Consider the following 25,207-nt stretch of genomic DNA (forward strand, 5'->3'; position numbering starts at 1 on the left):
CGTGGTTTATTAACTAATATCAAGATAATCAGTGGTCTAGGCATAGCATGGTGCATACTTTCACAATTCATGATATTTAAACATTCTAAATGTGCGGAATAATAAGAATGTAAGAAATTCTTTAAACTTGCTACTTGTCACGCCCCGGGTGAGTCTCTACCGAAAAATTTCGGCAACATCTCCCCTGCATCGGTGACAATCTGAACCTCACATACAAGCAAAATACATCAGCCACAAGCGGCTGGAATATATGTGCACAAAAGAAACAACAACCACGCAGTTAAAATCCACAGCCTACCCGGCTGGATAAAAGAAATGAAAACAATCATACGACTAATATGTAGCCCACACGGTCATATCAAAACACGACGGAAAGGCGAAGAGGAAACCCACAAATACAAAAGTCCATGAAACACATCACAGATACAAGTCCACAATACACATATCAAAAACACAATTCGTTCTCACAACTCCAAATCCAACCAATACAAAATGTAGGAAAAGAGAAACAAAACCGATAAAGGTCCTCGGATATGACGTGGGAAAGGGGACCGACCAGCAGCATACTCCAAGCATCTCCATATCATCTACCTACTACCTGAAACCAACATAATATAAACGGGGTAGTGAGTACAGGGAACTCAACGGGTACAGATAGGATAAAGCATAGTCTACATAATGAGATAGGAATAAAAAATACAGTCTCCATAAGTAAAGAGTAAGAATATGCTATCATAACATAACTCATCTATCCATATCCGATAAAATAACTGTGCATGAACATACCTGACATAACAAATGCACATAACATAAATGTACATACCCGAAAAGAACCAATACCCTGATACCATGATCCGTAAACCCACCGAGTCAACAACATACTCCTGACACCTGTGCAATACATATACGACTACAAATATATGTAAAGTAAATGACATGTATGCAGCATGACATCCATATGCAACATACATAGCTCAGACAAATGCAACAATACACAATCACATGCAACTAATATCTAATAAGCATGTATGTAAAAATATCCCCACAGATGCACCGTGCATCATATGCAAAAGTGCATGCATGCTCCATGGTCACCCCCGACACCTCTCTAGACACCACGACCCCTGTATGGCTGAGAGGCTTGGGTCTGTAACGACTGTACTACCCTCCAGCCCACAATAGAGTGGTCGAGGCGGACAGTCCGCTAGTAGCTATCTAACTACATAGCATCAGGGTCCCTGACTGCTCACAACGTCGGATCTCACTAAACCTCGTGACCGGGTGGCACAACAGGACAAGCGACAACTGCTCCAGCTACCACTACCCATGAGTAGCCGAATGTGCGCGCTAAACCAAACCAACTGATGACTCTCTCTCAACCACAAGGGAGACAACGGTCATCAAATGCAATGAATGATGAACATGATATATAATCATCATCCATGCAACAACCTCAAACCTCATAAACACCTCCAATAACCACAACAGACGTAACTACACATACCACTATGCAAATGGAATGTTAATCATGTAAAACCCATAACACGTACCAATCACAACCTAGACAGGTATAGACCACAAATATAAAATACAGTCATCCCTACAACACTCTACATGTGTATATACAATAGAGTCACAGATAACAAGAATAGAGACTGTAACGAATCAACCCAGATCATATCAAAGATCAAGCAAAAATGACAAGCAGGAAAGCAACAAATAATCAGATTTAAGGAATGCAACCTAATTATCCAAATATAACCATGCGTTAAAGTTTAAAGAACTAAATAGAAATTAAGGAAGAAATACCCGCCTCGATATATCCCGCAATCAACAGAACCACCCCACGCCACGCTGCTCGTATAGATCAAGGTCATGTGTCACACATACAATCCATGTAATATGTAACTAAATATGTGTACACTACAAGTAGGTGAATTACCTACAAATAAATAGCCAACTAAGAAGTAATAGCTAGCTGTGGTTACTACTTCCCACGGGTAGTTTAAATTAAGTTTCCAACCCAGCTAAATATATCTAAGAATTAAATCCCCATTAGGTTCTTAATTATTCCTAATCCTTCCTTTACCACCTAACAATAAGTAAACCTAAACATCATGGAATCCATATCAGATTTAGATACCTCTACATTTGCAAACCTCTGATTACAGCACAAATCTTACCTCACTATCACCCAAATAACCGATTCTTGTTGCTTCTTCCTGTGATCCAGCTTCAAGCATTACACAGGACTTAATGCATCTAGTGTTCGATCATTAGAAAAGAACAAGAATTTAAACATTACATCAAATCTCTACCAACAGAGACCTACCCACTGTAACTTCACCAGTCGGATCAAGAACAGAACAGTGGGGATTCACTAAGAATTCTGTGAACAACAATAACTAATTGATTCCCTTACCTCTACTTTTGCAATTCCCGGAGATGATCACAGATCCGGTGGAGGGAACGACCCAATCAAGCTGTGGTGGCCGAAATCACCACACCACCTCCTGCTCCCCAGAAAGATCACCAGCATCGATTCCCAAAAGACGGATTAGGGTTTCCAATTTCACGATCAATAAGGAAAACCAAACCTCTTACCTTAAGATCGCGGCTAGGGCACGATCGGCCCCTTGTCGATGAAGAGAGAAAAAAATCAGGAAAGAAAGCAGTGGTTGTTACCTCACCCAATCCGTTGACACTGCCCAGATCCAACGCCGACGCCTTCGATTCCCTCCCGACAACCGGCGAAATCCACCGATTGAGATCTGTCACCGTTGTTCACCAAGATCAGAGAAAGGAGAAAGGGATCGGGGAGAAAAAGGGTTCGGCTCTAACTAACCTCTCTTCTTCTCGAAACTCCGAGGTCCCCTCCTCGCCGGCGCATGGTGCAGTATAAGGATAGCATGGTGCATACTTTCACAATTCATGATATTTAAACATTCTAAATGTGCGGAATAATAAGAATGTAAGAAATTCTTTAAACTTGCTAGTCCCCAAGAGTCTTTATTCCAAGTTCCTTCTCACACACATCTTGACATATTGCCCTTCAGCCTCCGCTAATCCATCTTCCCTTTACCTTTATGTGCAGTATAAGGAAAAGGAAACTATAAGCTTGGGAGCTTAGTAAGAACCATCTACCTCACAAAATATGCATTCGATGAAATCATGTTTTTAAAAGATACTATTTGAAACACATGCTGTTATTCATGCTGAAAATGCTAAAACATGGCATACTAATATATAAGTCATGACAATCAAATACTGATCATAGAACTATCTTGTTGTATCAATAAGAAAAACTGAATTGATACACAAACCAAGCTAAACTATTGCTAGGCTAATGCTAAATCTAAATTGTATTCACATAACTAGATTGTGAAGTTTTGGAAACTATCTTCATAATAGATAAAAATAATAATCATGTTGTTGATGGGCCCGGCTACTGTACTTGCTATGCGCGCATCCCTAACTAGACCCGAGGTAGCTAGTCCTGAATCTGTTGGGTTTTTCGGGCCGCGAAAACCGCTTTTTCGCGTCATGGAAACCCAGAAAGCCCCTAGCCAACGAATCCGTGCAAAGAAAAGGTTTGAAAAACATACGAATATGATTTTCTACCTAGATCTACACTTAGATCTACAAAAGAAAAGGTTAAACCTTTAAAGCGAAGCCCTTCACGTTCCCGCTCGTCTAAATGGTGCCAGATCTCGAAGTTGTCAACGTAGATAACTCTCTATATGTATCCACACAAACAAGTAGGTGGAGAAAAACCACACAAAAGGTGTGCTAGCACCTTTGGATGGTTCGGCCAAGAGAGGAGAGGGAGAGCAAAATTGGAGCAAGGAAGAAGATGAAGGAATGAATGAGATTAATTCACAAAATGAAAACTAATCAACCCATTCAGGTGGCCGACCACATTAAGAGGGTGTTTAACTCCCATGGAATGCCAAGAGTCACAACTCTTGGTAACTCCCATGAGGTGACATCCCACTTAAGCAACCATGATGATGTGGAGCATCATCATTGGCCCACTCAATGTCAACTCACCAATGAGGTGTCATAAAGTCAAGTCAAACTTGACTCTTCATCTTCCTCTCAAGTTAAGTCAAACTTGACTTAATCTCTCTCATGATTGATCTAATCCAACCATTTAATTCAAGCTAATTTAATATAATGAATCTAATTCATTTAATTAAATTGATTCAATGAGTCATAATCCAAATTAGACTCATTAAACACATGAATCAACTTGAGTCTAACTCAATTAGCCCAATTAGGATTACTCTTAATCCAATTTGATTCATCAAATGAATCTAATCTTCTTGGTTCATCATATGAACCTAATCTCCATCTAATTGTCCTTAGTATGTGACCCTATAGGTTCTTGTAACGTTGGTAATGTCCCTAAACCCATTTAGGAGCATAAGTAATGAGCGGTATCTAGCAACACATCATTACTACCCAATGTTACAAGAATGTTGAAATCCAACATCACCTTTGTGATTACTAATTGTGACTCCTCACAAAATATGACAAGTGTTCTTCTATCCTAGACATCTAGATTGATCAATGTGAGGCATAGACCGTGTCATCCTCTGATCAATCTAAATCTTGAACTTCAAGTAGACTCACTAAATCAAATGAGCTCAATATCTTATATTGACTCATTTGGGCATGGTCATGTACTTCGTGGTCTCACTCTATCAAGAATACCGATGTCTCTCCCGTCATATAGGAGGGATAGATCCCATCTACATCACTCACATCCATCCGCATAATTTGTTACATACCCAGTAATCGCCTTTATAGTACACCCAGTTATGGGTGACGTTTGACGAAACCAAAGTACATAACTCCTTATGTAGGGAACCATGGTGACTTCAGGTCTAAGGACTAGTAGTCATACTAATAGCCACATGAGAAAGTATATGACACTCATATAACGATCCATGATACTTTCTCATGACGGGTCATTCAGTATACATTCTCTAATGCATACCCATGTGTCAACTTGATATCTATATATCCATGACTTGTGAGATCAACTCATCGAGTTGACCTACATGCTAGTCTTATTGCATTAACATTGTCCCTAAATGTTAATACTCGACTAGGAATGATTAAGAGTAGTATTCCCTATATCATCTCACTATCGATTCAACCAATCGATTGATATAGGTAAGAACCTTCTACTCAAGGACGTTATTATACTTAGTTTATTTGATACCAATACAAGCAAGTATAATAACCAAAAACCAAATGCCTTTATTTATATAGAATATGATACAACAAGTCCAAAAATACAATCATCAAATGATTGGCTCTAGGGCTCTAGCTAACAATCTCCCACTAGCACTAGTGCCAATCAGTGTAGGCTCTAAGCCCCAATGACCTAGTGTGACCATCATGCTTCCTCTGTGCCAAAGCCTTGGTCAAGGGATCTGCGATGTTAGCCTCTGTAGGTACTCTGCAAATATTCACATCTCCTCTCTCGATGATCTCTCGAATGAGATGGAAGCGCCGTAGTATGTGTGCTGGTGTGAGCAAGGTTCCTTCGTCTTATAACTCCATTGTTGTCACAATAGAGCTCAATAGGGTCGGTAATGCTAGAACCACCCCAAGTTCATGATGAACTTGCGAATCCAACCGCCTCCTTTCGCCTCGATGCAAAGAATGTACTCGCCCTCTTGTAGAATCACCATCGTGTCCTTCGAACTCTTCCAGCTGATAGCACCACCATTAATGCAAAATACGAACCCTGACTGCGATCGGTAATCATCCTGATCGGTCTGGAAGCTGGCATCACTGTAACCCTTTACAGCTAGCTCATCATTGCCTCCATATATCAAGAAATATTCTTTAGTCCTTCTTAAGTACTTAAGAATATTCTTGACCGCTATCCAGTCACTTTCACCTGGATCTGACTGGTATCTGCTCGTCATGCTCAAAGCATATGAGACATCAGGTCGAGTACATAGCATGGCGTACATGATCGATCCTATGGCTGAGGCATAAGGGATCTGATCCATGCGATCTCTCTCCTCTCTAGAAGAGGGACCTTGAGTCTTCGAAAGACTCACGCCATGTGACATCGACAGAAATCCCTTCTTGGAGTTCTACATGGTAAACCGTAGGAGTACCTTGTCAATGTATGTACTCTGACTTAGGCCAAGCAATCTCTTAGATCTATCTCTATAGATCTGTATCCCTAGAATGCGGGATGCCTCACCTAAGTCCTTCATTGAGAAGCAACTCCCTAGCCAGGTCTTGGCAGACTGAAGCATAGGGATGTCCTTCCCAATGAGTAGTATGTCATCCACATACAATATGAGGAAGACAACTATATCTCCTACAACCTTCTTGTAGACACAAGGCTCATCTTCGTTCTTGATGAAACCAAACTGTTTGATTGCATCATCGAATCGAAGATTCCAGCTCCGAGAAGCTTGCTTTAGTCCATAAATGGACCTATGCAGCTTGCATGCTTTGCTAGTATGCTGTGGATCTACAAAAACCCTCAGGTTGTGTCATGTACACATTCTCGAGCAGGTTTCCATTCAGAAACGCGGTTTTGACATCCATCTGTCATATCTCATAGTCATGGTAAGCTGCAATAGCAAGCATGATCTGAATGGACTTAAACATCGCTATTGGAGAAAAGGTTTCATCATAGTCAATACAATGAATCTGCTTGAAACCTAAAGCTACCAAACGACCCTTATAGATAAGTCCATCCATGTCAGTCTTTCTTTTAAAGACCCACTTACACCCAATGGGTTTTACCCCTTCAGGTGGATCAATCAAAGTCCATACTTGGTTGGTGTACATGGATTCCATCTCGGATCTCATGGCTTCTAGCCATTTCTCGGAATCTGGTCTCATCACAGCTTCCTGATAGGTGGTAGGCTCATCCTCTATGAGCACAACGTCATCATGGTCAAACAAGAAAAATGAGTATCTCTCAAGCTGACGACATATCCTATCAGACCTGCGAAGAGGTAGGTCTACTTGAACTGGTTGTTGTTCCTCAACTCTTTGTGGAACAACATCATCCACAACACTTTGTGATTCAAGTTCAACTTCCATCGAGGCTTCAGTGCTAGGATCCGCATCTTGAACTTCTTCAAGATCGAATGTACTCCCACTAGTCTTTCTAGAAACAAAGTCCCTTTCTAGAAAGACTCCAGTCTTTGCCACAACTATCTTATGCTGACTGGGAATGTAGAAGTAATATCCCTTAGTTTCCTTGGGATATCCAATGAAATAGCACTTGTCGGATTTGAGTCCTAATTTATCTGAGACTTGACGTCTAACGTAGGCCTCACATCCCCAAATCCTCATGAAAGACACTTGGGCATCTCTCCCAGTCCATATCCTATATGGTGTCTTTATCACGGCCTTGGATGGAACTCGGTTGAGTATAAAAGTTGTCGTGTCTAGATCATAGCCCCAAAGGTATGTCGGAAGATCTATGTGACTCATCATAGATTGTACCATATCTAATAAGGTACGATTCCTCCTTTTGGATACACCATTCCACTGTGGTGTTTCAGGAGGAGTGAGTTGGGATAGAATCTCACACTCAGCTAGATAGTTACGAAACTCATAGCTAAGGTATTCTCCACCTCGATCGGATCGAAGTATCTTAATACTCTTGTCAAACTGGTTCTGTACTTCATTCTTAAATTCTTTGAACTTTTCAAAGGATTCAGACTTATGTGTCATCAAGTACACATAACCATATCTACTGAAGTCATCAGTAAATGTGATGAAGTACCTATAACCGCCTCTAGCAGCAATATTGAAAGGGCCACATACATCACTATGTATGAGTCCTAACAAATCAGTCGCTCTTTCGCTGTGCCCACTAAAGGGAGTCTTGGTCATCTTGCCTAGTAGGCATGACTCACACGTCTCATAAGATTCAAAATCAAATGAGTCCAGCAAACCATCCTTATGGAGCTAGGATAAGCGCTTGTCATTTATATGACCTAAGCGATAGTGCCAGAGATAAGTTTGGTTCAGGTCATTTGACTTGAACCTCTTGGTATTTATGTTATAGATAGGGCTTTCAAGGTCTAGAATATAGAGTCCGTTTATCAGAGGTGCACTACAATAGAACATATCGTTTAAATAGACGGAACAACATTTGTTCTTTATTGTAAACGAGAAACCTTTCTTGTCCAAACAAGAAACTGATATAATGTTCTTAGTTAATGCAGGCACATAACAACAGTTGACTAACTCTAGTACAAGCCCAGAGGGCAGAGATAGAAAGTAAGTCCCTACAACAACAGCAGCAACCCGTGCTCCATTGCCTACTCGTATGTCCACCTCGCCCTTTGTCAATGCCCTGCTATTTCTCAGCGCCTGCACATCAGTACAAATGTGAGAAGCACATTCAGTATCTAATACCCATGATGTAGAAATAGATAAATTGACTTTTATAACATATATACCTGAAGTGGAAGTCTCACTTCGCTTCTTCTTAAGATCCTCCAAGTATACCTTGCAGTTCCTCTTCCAGTGCCCGGTCTGACCGCAGTGGAAGTAGGTAGTATCCTTGGCGACCCCTCCTTTAGGCTTCAGTGCCTTGTCTTTGCCCTTAGCTTGGGACTTTCCCTTGCCTTTGGGCTTGCCCTTACCCTTATGTTTCTGAACCATCAGAACAGTGTTGGGCTTAGCCTTCTTAAGGTTCAGCTCAGCAGTTCGCAACATACTAAGCAGCTCGGACAGTGGCTTGTCAATCTCGTTCATATTGTAGTTTTGAATGAATTGACTGTAGCTATCCGGCAAGGATTACAAGATCAGGTCAGTGGCCAGCTCTTGGCCAAGTGGGAACCCCAACCTTTGTAAGTTCTCTATGTACCCAATCATTTTGAGTACATATGGGCCTACAGGAGCCCCGTCTGACATCTTGCACTGAAATAGTGCCCTTGAGATCTCAAATCTCTCATGTCTCGCTTGACCTTGATACAGTTGACGAAGATGTTCAACCATATCGTAAGCGCCCATTAACTTGTGTTGCTTCTGAAGCTCAGAGTTCATGGTCGCGAGCATTAGACAAGACACATCTAATGTGTCATCTTGATGCTTCTTGAAAGCATCTCGATCAGCTCGCGGGGCAGTGGTAGGAGGAGCCTCCGGAATGGGCTGCTCCAGAACGTACAGTTTACGTTCTTGGGTAAGAACTATTCTCAAGTTCCTGTACCAGTCCAGGAAATTTGCTCCGTTGAGCTTGTCCTTCTCAAGAACAGATCGCAGGGAGAAAGTGTTCGTATTTGACGTCATGGTTATCTACAACAGAAAAATGTAAAAATAAATATCATATTCTTAATCATTTAATTAGGCCTTTAACTAAATGATTCTCCCACTGAATTCTATAATTCATGTGGGACAAGATCCACATCATACTAACCCTTGAGTTAGCTTTGGCTAATACGCCCAAGACTTAGTATGATCGGTAGGTAACTAATTACCAATTACATCTCTATGCAACTCTTGTTTATAGGATAAAATCCGTATTTATATTAAAACTCGAGTTAGCTTTGGCTAATACGCCCAAGAGTTAATATAAACGTGATTTTGACCTATCTACCAACTATTGGATAATGTCTATAGTTAAACTCGATCCAATTGAGTTAACTAGTTACTCAATCTAATTGAGTTGTACTCACCCATGTGTTGATAGGCGGGACCAAGATTGTCCCTCCGTACCCTACCAAGATAGTATGTGTTGCTCTGCTTTGACAGATTCAACAACAACATGCGATCGAGGTAGTGGTAGGTATCACGGCATGGTAGGCATTACGAGTTATCGTGATTTAGATCTAATATAAACGATGATGCGTATCATATACTCGATAGATCTAATCTAATCGAAGGGTGCATCATGTGCACGACTTAGATCTAATCTAATCGTTAGGCACTAATTAATTACTTAATTAACTAGCATGCATCACATACACACAAAAGTAATTAATTAAATAATTTTATAATTATGTCATGGACATACTACGATCTTCTCAAGCCAATGAGAAGATCGGATGGTCAACCTAAGGTCAACAGCTTCTCAAGCGCCTTCCTTTTGACCACCTTGTGTTGCTCGCGCCTTCCTCGTAACTCCGTCTTGAGTGGACCTTCCACCGCTTCAATATTTACATTACATTTTAAAACTCGAGTTACATTCGAGTCTAAATCTAATTTACAACCAGAATATAAAAGGGGAGGCACGACTCGCAGGTCGCGTATCAAATACAGCACACGCAAACACACAAAATGGCACGCAGGCCATATTTTGAATTACAACACAAATTATCCAATCGAATAGGGTCTTTGGGTCATGACTACCACAAAAATAATATATAATTCGAAATCATATATTTCTATAATTTTCTATAATTTTTCCTATAATTTTACATTTTTTACGAGTATAATTTCCCGGCGGTTCCGTTTACCGGTTTTCGGGCGCAATCGCAGAACGAATCCCCTTGCGGGGCTAGGGGCACGCCCCTACCCGCGATCTAACCATCGCGAGGGTTCATTTGTGATCTAACAGCGCCTTAGCCCGCTGTCCCAAAAAGTTTTGGGGCGAAACTTGGCCGTTTTGGGAAAAACTTCTCGGTAGTCGAAGCCTACAAGTGTCAAAACACTTGTGCTTCGCTTCTACGAGAAAAATATCCATAAAAACTATAAAAATCATAAATTTATAGAATATTACAGAACTGAAAAGTTTTCATAAAATACAAAATAAACTCGTATTCGTCTTCGCACGTGGCTCTGATACCACTGTTGGATTTTTCGGACCGCGAAAATCACTTTTCGCGTCGCGGAAACCCCGAAAGCCCCTAGCCAACGAATCCATGCAAAGAAAAGGTTTGAAAAACATACGAATACGAGTTTCTACCTAGATCTACACTTAGATCTACAAAAGAAAAGGTTATATCTTTGAAGCGAAGCCCTTCGCATTCCCGCTCGTCCAAATGGTGTCGGATCTCGAAGTTGTTAACGTAGACAACTCTCTATATGTATCCACACAAACAAGTAGGTGGAGAAAAACCACACAAAAGGTGTGCTAGCACCTTTGGATGGTTCGGCCAAGAGAGGAGAGGGAGAGCAAAATTGGAGCAAGGAAGAAGATGAAGGAATAAATGAGATTAATTCACAAAATGAAAACTAATCAACCCATTCATGTGGCCGGCCACATTAAGAGGGTGTGTAACTCCCATGGAATGCCAAGAGTCACAACTCTTGGTAACTTCCATGAGGTGGCATCCCACTTAAGCAACCATGATGATGTGGAGCATCATCATTGGCCCACTCAATGTCAACTCACCAATGAGGTGTCATAAAGTCAAGTCAAACTTGACTCTTCATCTTCCTCTCAAGTCAAGTCAAACTTGACTTAATTTCTCTCATGGTTGATCTAATCCAACCATTTAATTCAAGCCAATTTAATATAATGAATCTAATTCATTTAATTAAATTGATTCAATGAGTCATAATCCAAATTAGACTCATTAAACACATGAATCAACTTGAGTCTAACTCAATTAGCCCAATTAGATTTACTCTTAATCCAATTTGATTCATCAAATGAATCTAATTCTCTTGGTTCATCATATGAACCTAATCTCCATCTAATTGTCCTTAGTGTGTGACCCTATAGGTTCTTGTAACGTTGGCAATGCCCCTAAACCCATTTAGGAGCATAAGTAATGAGCGGTATCTAGCAACACATCATTACTACCCAATGTTACAAGAATGTTGAAATCCAACATCACCTTTGTGACTACTAATTGTGACTCCTCACAAAATATGACAAGTGTCCTTCTATCCTAGACATCTAGATTGATCAATGTGAGACATAGACCGTGTCGTCCTCTGATCAATCTAAATCTTGAACTTCAAGTAAACTCACTAAATCAAATGAGCTCAATATCTTATATTGACTCATTTGGGCATGGTCATGCACTTCGTGGTCTCACTCTATCAAGAATACCGATGTCTCTCCCGTCATATAGGAGGGATAGATCTCATCTACATCACTCACATCCCTCTACATAATTTGTTACATACCCAATAATCGCCTTTATAGTCCACCCAGTTACGGGTGACGTTTGACGAAACCAAAGTACATAACTCCTTATGTAGGGAACCATGGTGACTTCAGGTCTAAGGACTAGTAGTCATACTAATAGCCACATGAGAAAGTATATGACACTCATATAACGATCCATGATACTTTCTCATGACGGGTCATTCAGTATACATTCTCTAATGCATACCCATGTGTCAACTTGATATCTATATATCCATGACTTGTGAGATCAACTCATCGAGTTGACCTACATGCTAGTCTTATTGCATTAACATTGTCCCTAAATGTTAATACTCGACTAGGAATGATTAAGAGTAGTATTCCCTATATCATCTCACTATCGATTCAACCAATCGATTGATATAGGTAAGAACCTTCTACTCAAGGACGTTATTATACTTAGTTTATTTGGCACAAATACAAGCAAGTATAATAACCAAAAACCAAATGTCTTTATTTATATAGAATATGATACAACAAGTCCAAAAATACAATCATCAAATGATTGGCTCTAGGGCTCTAGCTAAAAATCTCCCACTAGCACTAGTGCCAATTAGTGTAGGCTCTAAGCCCCAATGACCTAGTGTGACCATCATGCTTCCTTTGTGCCAAAGCCTTGGTCAAGGGATCTGCGATGTTAGCCTCTGTAGGTACTCTGCAAATATTCACATCTCCTCTCTCGATGATCTCTCGAATGAGATGGAAGCGCCGTAGTATGTGTTTGGTCCGCTGGTGTGAGCGTTCATGCTATTCATGAGGAGCCTATGCCTATAGCGAAAGAGTCTATTCCCTGTGAAGAGGTCCAATTGTATCCTGAGCGCCCAGAGACTCTCACTCGCATAGTTGGAGATCTACCTCCTAAGCTGAAAGAAGAGTTGGTCCGGTGTTTGATTCACAATAGAGATGTCTTCGCCTGGTCTACCAAGGAATTACTAGGAGTCAAACCTGAAGTAGCAGAGCACAAGATACATCTCTTGCCTAACGCCCGGCCTATCAAGCAGAAAAAGAGGAACTTCTCGGCCGACCAGAATAAAATTATCAGAGCTAAGGTAGACCAGCTCAGGAAAGCAGGACACGTCAGAGAAATACAATTCCCGTCCTGTCTTTCCAATGTGGTCTTAGTAGCAAAACCCAATAATAAGTGGAGGGTCTGCATAGCATTTCGGAATCTCAATCGGGCCAGCCCTAAAGATTGTTATCCTTTGCCCAGAATTGATCAGTTGGTAGACTCTACCGCCGACTGTGAAACAATTTACAATCTGGATGCTTATCAGGGGTACCATCAAATTCTCTTAGCCCTGGAGGATCAGGAGAAGGTCAGTTTCATTACAGCTGATTGTACTTTTTGTTACATTGTCATGCCTTTTGGGCTCAGGAACGCTGGAGCTACTTATCAAAGGATGATGGACAAAATCTTCTGCGAACAAGCTGGGTGCAATGTGGAAGTCTATGTTGACGATATACTTATCAAATCCCCCTCAGCCACAAATCTAATAGCCGATGTGGAGAAGACTTGCGACACCCTTCGACAGTACGGGTTAAAATTAAATCCCCTGAAATGTTTGTTCGGGGCCAAAGGAGGGAAATTCTTGGGATACTTGGTGACGGAGTGGGGAATCGAAGCCAACCCTGAGAAAGCCCAAGCACTCCAGGATATGAAGGCTCCCCAAAACCTGAAGGAGGCACAAAAGTTTGTGGGCAGGATAACAACCCTGTCTCGGTTTATCTCCAGAGCAGCAGACAAAGCAACACCCTTCTTCAAAGTGCTCAAGAAAGCCTCCAAATTCCAATGGGATGAAGAGTGTATGCGAGCTTTTAAGGAATTAAAAAAGTATCTGGAAACCCTGCCTTCCTTGTTCAAGCCTATTATCGGAGAGCCACTGTGGGTCTACCTGTCAGTCACCCTTGAGGCCGTGGGGGTGGTGTTAGTGAAAGAGCAGGATAATGTAAAACGGTCGGTGTACTTTTTTAGTCATCTATTGAAAGAGGCTGAGTCTAGATACACAGCCTTGGAAAAGTTAGTTTACGGACTGGTGCTCATGGCTCGACGTTTAAGACCCTATTTCCTGACTCATCCTATCACGGTCTTGACGAATATCACAATGGGAAAAGCCCTTACCAACATCGAGGTTGCAGGCCGAATTATCAAGTGGGCGACAAAACTGGGGGAGTATAATATAGCTTATTAACCTCGTACAGCTATTAAAGCGCAAGCCTTAGCTGATTTCCTGACCAAAATTCATCAGACTGATACACAAGAAACTTGGAAGGTATATGTGGATGGGTCGGCCACACATCAGGGAAGTGGTGTCGGAGTTCTTCTGATATCACCTCAGGAAGACATCTTGTAGCTAGCCGTGCGATTAAATTTCAGGGTCACTAATAACGAGGCGGAGTATGAAGCTTTATTGGTAGGTCTGCAGACAGCCCGACATGTGGGAGCTACCCGAGTGATTGTTTACTCAGATTCCCAATTGGTAACACAACAAGTGGCGGGTAATTTTGAAGTCAACAATGATAAACTACAAGTATATCGAGAAGCTTACGAGAAAATGAAAGAAGAATTCAAGGAGGTCACGGTGAGAAAGATTCCTAGAGCAGAGAATGGTCGAGCTGACGAGTTAGCCAAAATGGCCAGTTCTCTGACAACATGGGTGTTAGATAGGTCAATAGCACAGACCTTCCTCATAACTCAAATAGATCTTCAGAATAACAGGGACAAACTTATTGACTGGAGGGCCTCAATGATTAGTTATCTGCAGCAAGATATACTACCGACCGACCTGGGGGAAGCACGGCTAGTCAGCAAAAAGGCTCATGCCTACACCATGATAGGAGATCAGTTATATAAGCAGGCATTTTCCATGCCTTTACTTAAGTGTTTAAGCTTGGAAGAGGCAGAGCATGCTTTGCGAGAGCTACATCAGGGGTGATGCGGCAGTCATGTGGGAGGTCGAACATTAGCTCGCAAGGTGTTGCTGGCCGGTTATTTTTGGTCCACATTATAAAAGGATGCTCAGCAGTTAGTAAACACTTGTCTGTCTTGCCAGAAACATCAGAATCTGACACATATGCCCACCTCAATGCTAAGGACGTCTATTGTTTCCTTCCCTTTTAATCAGTGGGGTATGGATATTGTAGAACCATTCCCTATGGCACTAGGTCAAAAGCGATTTCTACTTGTGGTCGTGGATTACTTTGCTTAATGAGTGGAAGCCGAAGTCCTGGCCAGAATTACAGAAGGAGCAGTTATTAAGTTTTTGTGGAAAAATATTCTGTGCAGGTTTGACATACCCCATAAGCTAGTATAAGATAACGGAAGACAATTTCAAGGTCAGAAGATCCAGGCCTAGTCTCAAGGGTTTGGAATTATTCAGGCCTTCACATTCGTAGTCTACCCGCAAAGTAATGGGCAGACAGAGGTTATTAACTGAGAAATTGTTCGGGGATTGAGGTTAAGTGAGACTATGTTGAAGGAGATTGGGTGGAATAATTGCAAAGCATTCTTTGGACATATCATACAACACCTCGGGAGAGCACAGGCCTCACTCCTTTTCATCTAGTCTACGACAATGAAGCCGTGATACCTATAGAGGTCGGGGTGCCTTCCATTAGGAGGATGCTATACGACGAGGAGAATGCTGAGAGGCGACTCACAGAGCTGGACCTCATCAGTAAAACTCGCGAGCGAACGGCAGCCAGGCTAGCAGTCTATCGACAAAGGATGAGGCAAAATTATGATAAAAGGGTGGTTCCTCACTTCTTCGGGAAAGGGGACCTGGTCTGGAAGCGAATAAAGCATGTTGGGGATGTGCCAAGCTAGCACCCCAATGGGATGGACCCTACAAAGTTATTAAAAAGTTGGCGTCAGGTGCGTATTACCTACAGGACGACAAGGGTAGGAATCTAGACCGGCCCTGGAGCGCTAATTATCTTCGGCCTTACCGCATATAGATAACTTTCTTTTCTCCGCCCAATAAGAATATTTGTCTGGTCAGGATTGTTACGTCCTTTGTAAATTGTCAAACCCATTTTGGACTCATACACAGAAAGCAAGAAGTAAAATATAATATTAAGTGGGAAGTGGTTTGGTTTATACAGTACAGTATACAAACATAGATTACTTAAAGGCAGAAAAAACTTCATCGGGTATTTTATCCAAAATACGACGATGATCTAAGAAGTCTTCAAGGGGAGCCGACCTAAAATATCCTTGTTCATACAGTTGTCGCATGGCCCCTGCTGCACCATAAGCAATGGATGTCACAAGGCGGTCCCCAACCTGGACCCCAAATTCCCTAGAATGGAGGTAGGCTTCCCGACTCAGCCGGCAGCGTTCATTTTCTCCCGCCCTATATATTTCCAGAGCTGAGGCAACTCCAGAAAGGCCAGAACGAGCTTGTGACAGTTCAGCCTTCAGGGCGTGCAGTTATGTGGCTTGGGATTCCAAAGTCCTGGCCTGCTCTTGTAGGAGGGTTACTTTGGATCTTAGCACTTGAGTCAGCTGATCTACGTTCTGCTTATGGAAACTCTCGGCCTGGCGTTTCTCCTCACTGAGGCCTTGGAGCTCTTGGTTGGCTTCCCGCAAAACGTGTTGGTGCTGAGCATTGACCCTCTTCAAAGCCCCTATTTCAGCCCTTTGGGCACGGCCGACTGTTACAGGGTCATTTAATTGCAATTCCAGCTCAGCTACCTTATCCGGCAACACTTTATTACGATGGTAATAAAGATGAAGAGTGTGATTCATCATCAGAGATTCAGCATAAGCATGAGCCAAAAAGGTAAAATGTTTGAGAAGAGTGGAAGGAGTGTTGTTGCATGAATAGGTGAAGCTCACCTGGACATACAACTCCGAGAACCTATCCATCCGATCAGGTGCAGACAGACCCTCCATCTGCTAAAAGCATTCATCCCAACATGTAGCTAGTTGACCTCTTAGAATCAGGCAACTAGTGGGAGCATCATGTTGTCGTATTAGCCCTGACTCAGAGGATTTGGTGGAATAATACTTGTGATAAGAGGGCTCCTGTGTTGGTGAAGTTGCTGCCGTGGTTTCAGGAGGATTGAGAGGGGGCGAGTGAGATGGCCCTGGACGTGATTCATTAGGCAGGGAAGTCGTTGAGGGGCCCGCCGTATCGCCTGGTGTTCTTGAAGGAACATTGACAGGCAAAGAGGAAGAAGCAGATAGAGAGGAAGTTGGAGCTTGCTCCTGTGACTGTGGGGGAGGGAGATTCGCTGGGGTTGCGGGACTGTGGATAGGCACAGGGGGATCCTGGACGTGCGAGGCTGGAGTTGGAATGGAAGACCCGTTAATTGGGTTGACGGACGGACGGTCAACGCTTAGGTCTGGTGATGTATACCTTTGGTGAAATCTATGAGTGAAGGGCTGGTTGTCCGAGTCTGAATCTTCAAAAGAAGGTTGAGGTTGTCGAGCTGAAGAAGGCGTAGCAGGTCTGCTAGTGGGATCAATAGCGAGATGCGCCTGCCAGGCCGCCCGGGACGCCGCTCAGAAAGAAGGACTGGCAGGGGGAATATCCGTTGACCCTGAGGAAGGTCGGGGAGTTGGTCGAACAGAAGGTTCTGGGACCATTCGAGGGGCAGACTGAGGAGTTGATTGAGGGACTGACTGAGGATTGGTAGTGGTAGTTGTTCCTAGCCGGGCAGGAGCAAAATGGGGAAGGAGTCTCCTATCCAATATGATTCGGCTTCTCCGCATTATTTCTTGTTCGCTAAGGGGGAGTGGTTGGACGTCTGATGCGCGAAGCAAGGTGTTGGCTGCACGGGGAAACCAGAGTTGTAGTCATCACACCAAACAACAGTGAAGTAATTCAGGGTCAGACAAAACTCGCCCAGAGAGCGAGGCAGCTCGGAAGAAGAGATGCGGCTTAGCCTGAAGAAAGACAACACCTCTTCAGTTATTAGTCTTATCAAATCCAGTTGCCAGCACTTCAGCTGAGCCAGAGCGTCTGTGAAGAGGGGATCATTACTGAAATCCCCCACATAAGGCATTACGGGAAGGGTTCGCTGCCATCGAGTAAGCCACTCCACAGCAAAAGGAAACTTAAGGAAAAGATACTTATCCTTCCAAGCAGGTTCAGATGAGGGAATAAGACAAAAGAAGGTAATCCGGGTGCGAGCTGGAAGCGAAACAAGCCCTCATTGTGCTGACGAGGGGTGAAGAAATAGTGGAATAGGCGAGCAGACCAAGATATGTCGTAAACTTCACATAAGACCACAAAGCCGCACAGAATCCTTATAGAATTGGGAGTTAGCTGGCCCAGAGAAATTCAGAAATAACGGCTTACGTCGGAGAACAGAGGATGAATGCGGAAACGAAGCTCCGCCATGAATTGCTCCTTGTAGAAGGTGACGTAGCCTGCTGGGGAGGAAGAGGTCTGGTGTAGTGTGTTGGGAATGATGATATGCATGTCATCGGAGACTTCATAGGTGAAGCGAAGATCATCCAGATCCATGCCAACAAAGGTAGAGATCCTAGGGGGGTAAATGATGTTAGGAAAGGCCATAGGAAAAACTAAGAGGAAGCCGGGAACAAGAAGGTGAGGCAGAAGGCACAAGGAAGCATAGGGAAGGAGAGAGCAGAGAGCGATAACAGAGGAAGCAGTCGAAAAAGTTCCTTGGGGTAGCGGCGGCGACCTATTTATAGTCGATATTCTCGAGGGTATAATGGTCAAAGTGTCATCCAACGGCTCACAATAAAAGCGATTTATGATATCCAAGCAAAAGGAGCCAAACAATCGGCACAGAAAACAAAGCGGGGGAGAGAGGTCGAAGAGAGTACATGGCACGACGTACGAGAGTTATTATGAGTTTACCTCGGGAAAGAGCAATACTGTGTTACGAAGCGTGGGAAGTCTTAGCGAGCTTTTTCCCTCTATGTACTTCACCCTAGCCTGCTAAGTTTAAGGGGCGAACCCAGTTCGGGAGCCAGCTTGGGACACTAAGCGAGCAAAGTTCCAAGGCAGGAGCACTAGTCAGAACGTCGTCAAAATCAAAACAGATCCCAGGTCGGGAAACAAACAGATCCCAGGTCGAGGAACAAGCAGATCTAGGGTCAGGGAACACACAACCAAGAATTCTCAAGATCGAGATGCTCGGCGTGGAATTTCCTAAGTTTACGCAAGTTTAGACAATAATAGACCGATGGATTTCCTAAGTTTTAACACCTTTGAACACAAGCAGGTCTGGAATATTTACGCATTAAAATTTTTACATCATGGCTGAGGGTCTGGAGGAGGTACGTCACTCGGGGGAAGAACAAGAAGAGCCAGAAAACCGTCGTCTACAATGAAGGATGGGAATGCTTCATCAAGAAGATCTCGCATTAGGCAATCCCTGTTTAGAAAGTCATCTGAGGGGGTAGAACGAAGAAGTCCTTTCTCTAACAACTGGCGCACAACACCCACGCCCCCGTAGCAGAGCATCCGGTCGGTGAAATCGCCTATCTTCTTCTGGAAGAGTGGAGACTTGACATAAGAAATTCGATAAGCTCTGAGGCGATCCTTTTCACCTGATCTGTACTCTGCCAGTTCTACCTTCACTTTATCAGCAGCGGCCAGAGCCAGTGTATTCTCCTTCTTAAAGGTAGAAGCCTCCGCCCGAACTTGGAGAAGATCTGCCTGGAGAGATTTGATGGTAGCTTGATCCAGAGCCCGCTGCGTCTTGAGAGTTTTTTCCCGGTTAACACTAGCAGCTAAGTCAACTTGAGTAACCTCCAGGTCTTTCTGTATAACTTTATTAGACTCCTGGAGTACCTTCAAGTTCGCAGAAAGAGTGGTCAGCGTTGATTCCTTCTTCTCCAGCTCAGTCGCCAGCTGGCGGCGACACTACCGCTCCGAGTTCAGTTTGGAGCCGCTGGTTTTCAGGGTTGTTAGCGGACTCTTTTATCTTGTGAAGATCAGAATCCAAGGGTCGTCCGCAGTTAGAGGGTCGAGCGGAGCGCGGGGAGCAAGGGGTAACTCCAATTCTTGAACTCGAGCCCTCAATGACTCGTTCTCCTTTAGTAGCTCGGCGGAAAATTGGGTCAGGCTGAGGCTCGCAGAGCAGTCCTGCCAGAAAAAAAGAGGGAAGTCAGAAGTAATGTCAGATAGTCAGGTCAGGAAAAGGAAGACTCGCCGATATAATGTGTTGTGAAGCCAGATTCAGCCCTCCCCACTGGGAGCCGCCCCAGAACTGCTCATTAGCCGACCTCCAGCAAGTGGCTAGGGCTCCGTGCAGTTGAACTTTGCCGCAAATTGAAGTACCACCGGCCTCGGCCAACCCCCCTACTGAATCCTTCCTGAGCATAGAGGGCAGACTCCAGGAGGCCGTGAAATCATATTTGCTACCGCTGGACCTCACCCTGGTACGAGCAGATGAAGGGGAAGAGGCAATAGGAGTTGTGGAAGGGGTTGCCGAACTCCCGGGCTAGTCTCTGGCAGAGGGGCCAACCCGCTCGGGAGCTAAGACCCGGACAGGAGTGGGTGTAGGGATTTCTGCCACAGGAGAAAGCTCAGGGACCGGGATTCTAGCTGTCTTGACCCAAACCCTTGGGACTTGAGAGGAAATCTGCACTAAAGGAGGAAGTGAAGGGGAGGATTGGACTGCCGGAATGACTCTTTTACGTTTTCGCTGGAGGCGCAGATGCTTATCTGGGGGCGGAGAAAGAAGCCGCTCCTCCGCGATGGGCTCCAGAGCTACAGAGCTAGCTTCTGGGAGGACAACTTCCAAAAGAAGTTGACTGGAGGACTCTGCCGGCTCTGATGCTATTTCTTGGGAGGAAGTAGTCGAAGGAACAGTAAGGCCTCTCGCGATTTCTTCGCCCACAACCTTCAAAACATTGCTGGGCATTTTGCTGGATTCCCGCGAATAGGCCCGGAACATAGCAGCCTCTGCCAAGCAAGAAAAATATACCTCAGTTAGCGAAGACTAGCAGAAGGAAAAGCAAAATCTTACGGAATGGAGCTCCTATATCTGCAGGGATCAGGCTGAGTCCAAAAAAGTGCAAAAAGTCCTCTCGCAATATTATAGACAAGAGAAGGCGGACTCCCTTTATTTTCTCTGAAGTTGTGTGGCAACTTGGTTGATGTTGGTGCTCTGGTAACTCAAAGGGGTAGGAAGATTGGAGCGACATTGGGTCAGCCAAGTCACCGACCCAGGCAGCCTGATAAAGAAGCGAGACTTCCAATCCTTATTGGAGGAAGGCATGTCAGAGAAGAATTTACACCCGACCCTGGATTGCACCATAAATACGCTGGGCTCGGATCGTTTCAAAGAGTAGAAGTGGTGGAAGAGTTGTGTTGTTAAAGGAATCTGGTATACCCTACAGAGGATGACCATGCCAGATATAGCACGAATAACATTGGGAGCAAACTGTGAAAATAGAATACGGAAATATTGACTCAAGGAAGAAAAAATGGGATGTAGAGGAAAGAGAAGACCTCCTAACAGTTGGTCCTTAAAGAAGGTTACAAAACCTTGTAGAGGAGAGGAAGGGTGTTCATTTGGTCGGGGAGCTCGCAATTGATAATCTTCGGTAAGGTGCAAGTTATTATGGATCTGGAATAAGTTGCTATCATCCAAGTCGGAAATATAATACGCATACCATAGTGCTTCATTACCTTCGGCCATGAGGAAACTGAGGAAGATGAAGAGAAGAAGTGTTTGCGAGAAACAAACACAGAAGGAAGACTTAGCAGGAAGAGCAAAAAGAAGCGAAAGAGTCGAAAGCAGAGCGAGTGATGTGAAGAAGACGGCGGACAGCCTTTAGGGTTTATAAAGTCAAAACCCTTAGGAGGCATCGAAAGGAGGGAAGGTATATTAATTTGAGTCGTCGGATCTAGGGTCTCGTGCCAAAAGCGCTGATCAACCACAGTAGCGAGAAAGGTTAGTGGGGCATGCGTCACTCTCCTATGAAAGGTATTAATGATGGACGTGACAAGTAAATCATGAAAAGAGATTTTCGTACGGCATCATTCCGGCGCAGGAAGGCCATACGCCAGAGGGAAAGATGGTCATGCGGTTACCTCGAGAAGAACAAAAAAAATCATAGGTCGCGGCTATGAGGCCACCTCGGGAAAGAGGAAGGAAAATAAAGAAAAGTGGAATTTGAATTTGATGCTCATTAAAGTTTTCGTAAACAAATAACTTATCTGATCAAAGCTTGTGTGAACTATTTACAGGAAATGACCCGAGTAGCGCACAAGTCTGGACACCTAAACAGTGACGCCAGAGCGGGAATTTTGGAGATAATCTTCAGGCCGGTCCTCAAATATCAAAGTTGATTCCTGAATCAGCTCTCAAAGAACTTTTTACCGACTTGCCAGGTCAGTCCCAGACTCTCGCCTCAGTGCGAGTTATAAGTGAGCATGCTCTCACGGCCAACGACCGTCCAGGTCAGGTCCCAGACTCTCGCCTCAATGCTAGTTATAAGTGAGCATGCTCTCACGCCCAACAACCATCCAGGTCAGCGTCCTAGACTCTCGCCTCAGTGCGAGTTATAAGTGAGTATGCTCTCACGCCCAACGACCGTCCAGGTTGGATACCAAACTCTCGCCCCAGTGCGAGTTATAAGTGAGCATGCTCTCACGCCCAATGACCGTCCAGGTCGGTGTCCCAGACTCTCGCCCCAGTGCGAGTTATAAGTGAGCATGCTCTCGCACCCAACGACCGTCCAGGTCGGTGTCCCAGACTCTCGCCCCAGTGCGAGTTATAAGTGAGCATGCTCTGACGGTCGTTATAAGTGAGCATGCTCTCACGCCCAATGACCCTCCAGGTCGAGTCCCAGATTCTCGTCCTAGTGCGAGTTATAAGTGAGCATGCTCTCACGCTCAACGACCGTCCAGATTAGTGTTCCAGACTCTCGCGCCAGTACGAGTTATAAGTGAGCATGCTCTCACGCCCAACGACCATCCAGGTCGGTGTCCCAGACTCTCGCCTCAGTACGAGTTATAAGTGAGCATGCTCTCACGCCCAACGACCGTCCGGGTCGGGTCCCAGACTCTCGCCTCAGTGCGAGTTATAAGTGAGCCTGCTCTCACGCCCAACGACTCTCCCGGTCGGTACCCCCTGCATTTGTCTCAGAACGAAATACAAGGACATACTCTCGTGCTTGACAGGTATATAAGCCATATTTCTACTACTTCCACCTCAAATCTGAGAAAAAGCAAGCACGTCCGCATGATCCATGTCTTCCCAACCCTCGCGGTAAGAAAAAGGTTTGGTAAGTAAACTAGCCTTTTTAAATTATTCTTTTTAGAGAATTTCCTTGGAAACTTAAGTCTATTGCATACAATAGTAAAAGGACAAGCAAAGAAGCACAAACTCACACCCTCCAGAAACATTGTTTATTATAGTAAGAAGAGCCAGGTATAAATACACATCCTCATAAGTAGATCAGGAAGAGAATACTGTTTATTTCATAAGGGTAGAGAAACGTCTTTCATGGGTTTGCATTATTACAAGAACAAGACGCTTGATTCCTTTTCTCTAGATGAGCTCTCGCTTGAGCCAGTTTCTCCTTAATACATTGAATGTTCTTTTGTAGTTGGGCGATGATTTCCTCTTTTATCCGGTTTTCCTCTTGCAAGAGGGTTACAGTATACTCATGCCTCAGCTTCAAGAAGGTGATGTAATGAGTCTAAGTTAGCAGATCTGAGCGGGCCTTATGCTTCATAGCTACTTCGGCCCTCGTCCTGGATTTAATGGCCAGCCAGAGTTCTTCCATTTCCAGACGGAGAGAGGATTGAAGATCCCTACTCTGCATCATTTCAAGCAGGGCCTCATCTCTGTGGGTTAGCAACTAGGTCAGATGAGTGAGTTGATGGTGCAGAGAGGAGACCTCGTCTGAGTTCATGATTACAAGGGAAGCCTGAGGAACGTGAAAGCAACAGTGTGCGTGGTTCCTCTTTTAAAGGAGGGGAATGTGAAGAGTTAACTTCGGAAGGCTCAATTAGGAAGGAGGATAAATTCTGAGTGGGATATCAAGAAAAGGGCCAGTAGTTAAAGAGACACAAAAGTCAGGTCAGGTAAGAACGGGACTTGGGTCTAGTCAATCGGACTAGATCTTCCTTCGACTAGACTTGAAGGGGAGGCTTGTGATACAGTGCATGATAGTAGGGTCGGACAACAGACGTGGTTGGAAGTCAAACCCACGGGACAGTCAGAAGTCAAGCTCCCGAGGCAGTCAAAAGTCAAGCTCACATGGCGGTCAGAAGTCAAGCCTACATGGTGGTCAAAAGTCTGGCTTACGTGGAGGTCAAAAGTCTGGCCTACGTAGGGTGCAAAGGGCCAGGTTACAGGATGGACCTGGTTGGACACAAGTGACCTTCCAGAGTTAAGCCTACGTGTCAAGTAGGGGTCAAATAGAAACTCGGAAGGTAAGACCTACAGGTCAGGGTTTACGGACTCGCGACACAGGGGATACAAGGACTAAAGTGTATAGGTCGAGATATGCAAACCAAAGACCTACAGGTCAGGATTTACGGACTCACGACACAGGAGATACACGGACAAAGCGTACAGGTCGAGATAGGCAAACCAAGGATGGAAAGTCAGGATTTACGGACTCGCGACACAGGAGATATAAGGACTAAAGTGTACAGGTCAGGATATGCAAACCAAAGACCTACAGGTCAGGATTTACGGACTCGCGACACAAGAGATACACAAACAAAGCGTACAGGTCGGGATATGCAAACCAAGGATGGCAGGTCAGGATTTACGGACTCGCGACATAGGAGATACGCGGACAAAGCGTACAGATCGGGATATGCAAACCAAGGATGGCAGGTTAGGATTTACGGACTCGCGACACAAGAGATACAAAGACTAAAACGTACAGGTCGGGACATGCAAACCATGGATGGTAGGTCAGGATTTATGAACTCACGACACAGGAGATACACGAACAAAGCATACAGGTCGGGATATGCAAACCAAGGAGGGTAGGTCAGGGTTTACGGACTCGTTATATAGGAGATATGAGGATTAAAGCGTACAGATCGGGATAGTCACACCAAGGATGACAGGTCAAGGCTTGCGAACTTACGGAACAGGATACACGGACAGAGCGCATAGGTCGAGATATACGAACCAAGACTCACAAAG

At 44.1% G+C, this 25,207-nt stretch overlaps 1 long non-coding RNA gene across 1 annotated transcript in view; it reads right to left on the reverse strand.

Annotated features, from left to right (window-relative positions):
• Positions 1–375: 375 nt before the first annotated feature.
• Positions 376–25,207, reverse strand: part of LOC122006200 — a 29,937-nt gene continuing 5,105 nt past the window's right edge. The window contains exon 3 of the long non-coding RNA XR_006118651.1: positions 376–598. This is a non-coding gene — a long non-coding RNA (uncharacterized LOC122006200). The remainder of the gene's footprint in view (positions 599–25,207) is intronic.

This window comes from Zingiber officinale, chromosome 7B (genome assembly GCF_018446385.1).
Source record: "Zingiber officinale cultivar Zhangliang chromosome 7B, Zo_v1.1, whole genome shotgun sequence".
Taxonomy (NCBI): Eukaryota; Viridiplantae; Streptophyta; class Magnoliopsida; order Zingiberales; family Zingiberaceae; genus Zingiber; species Zingiber officinale.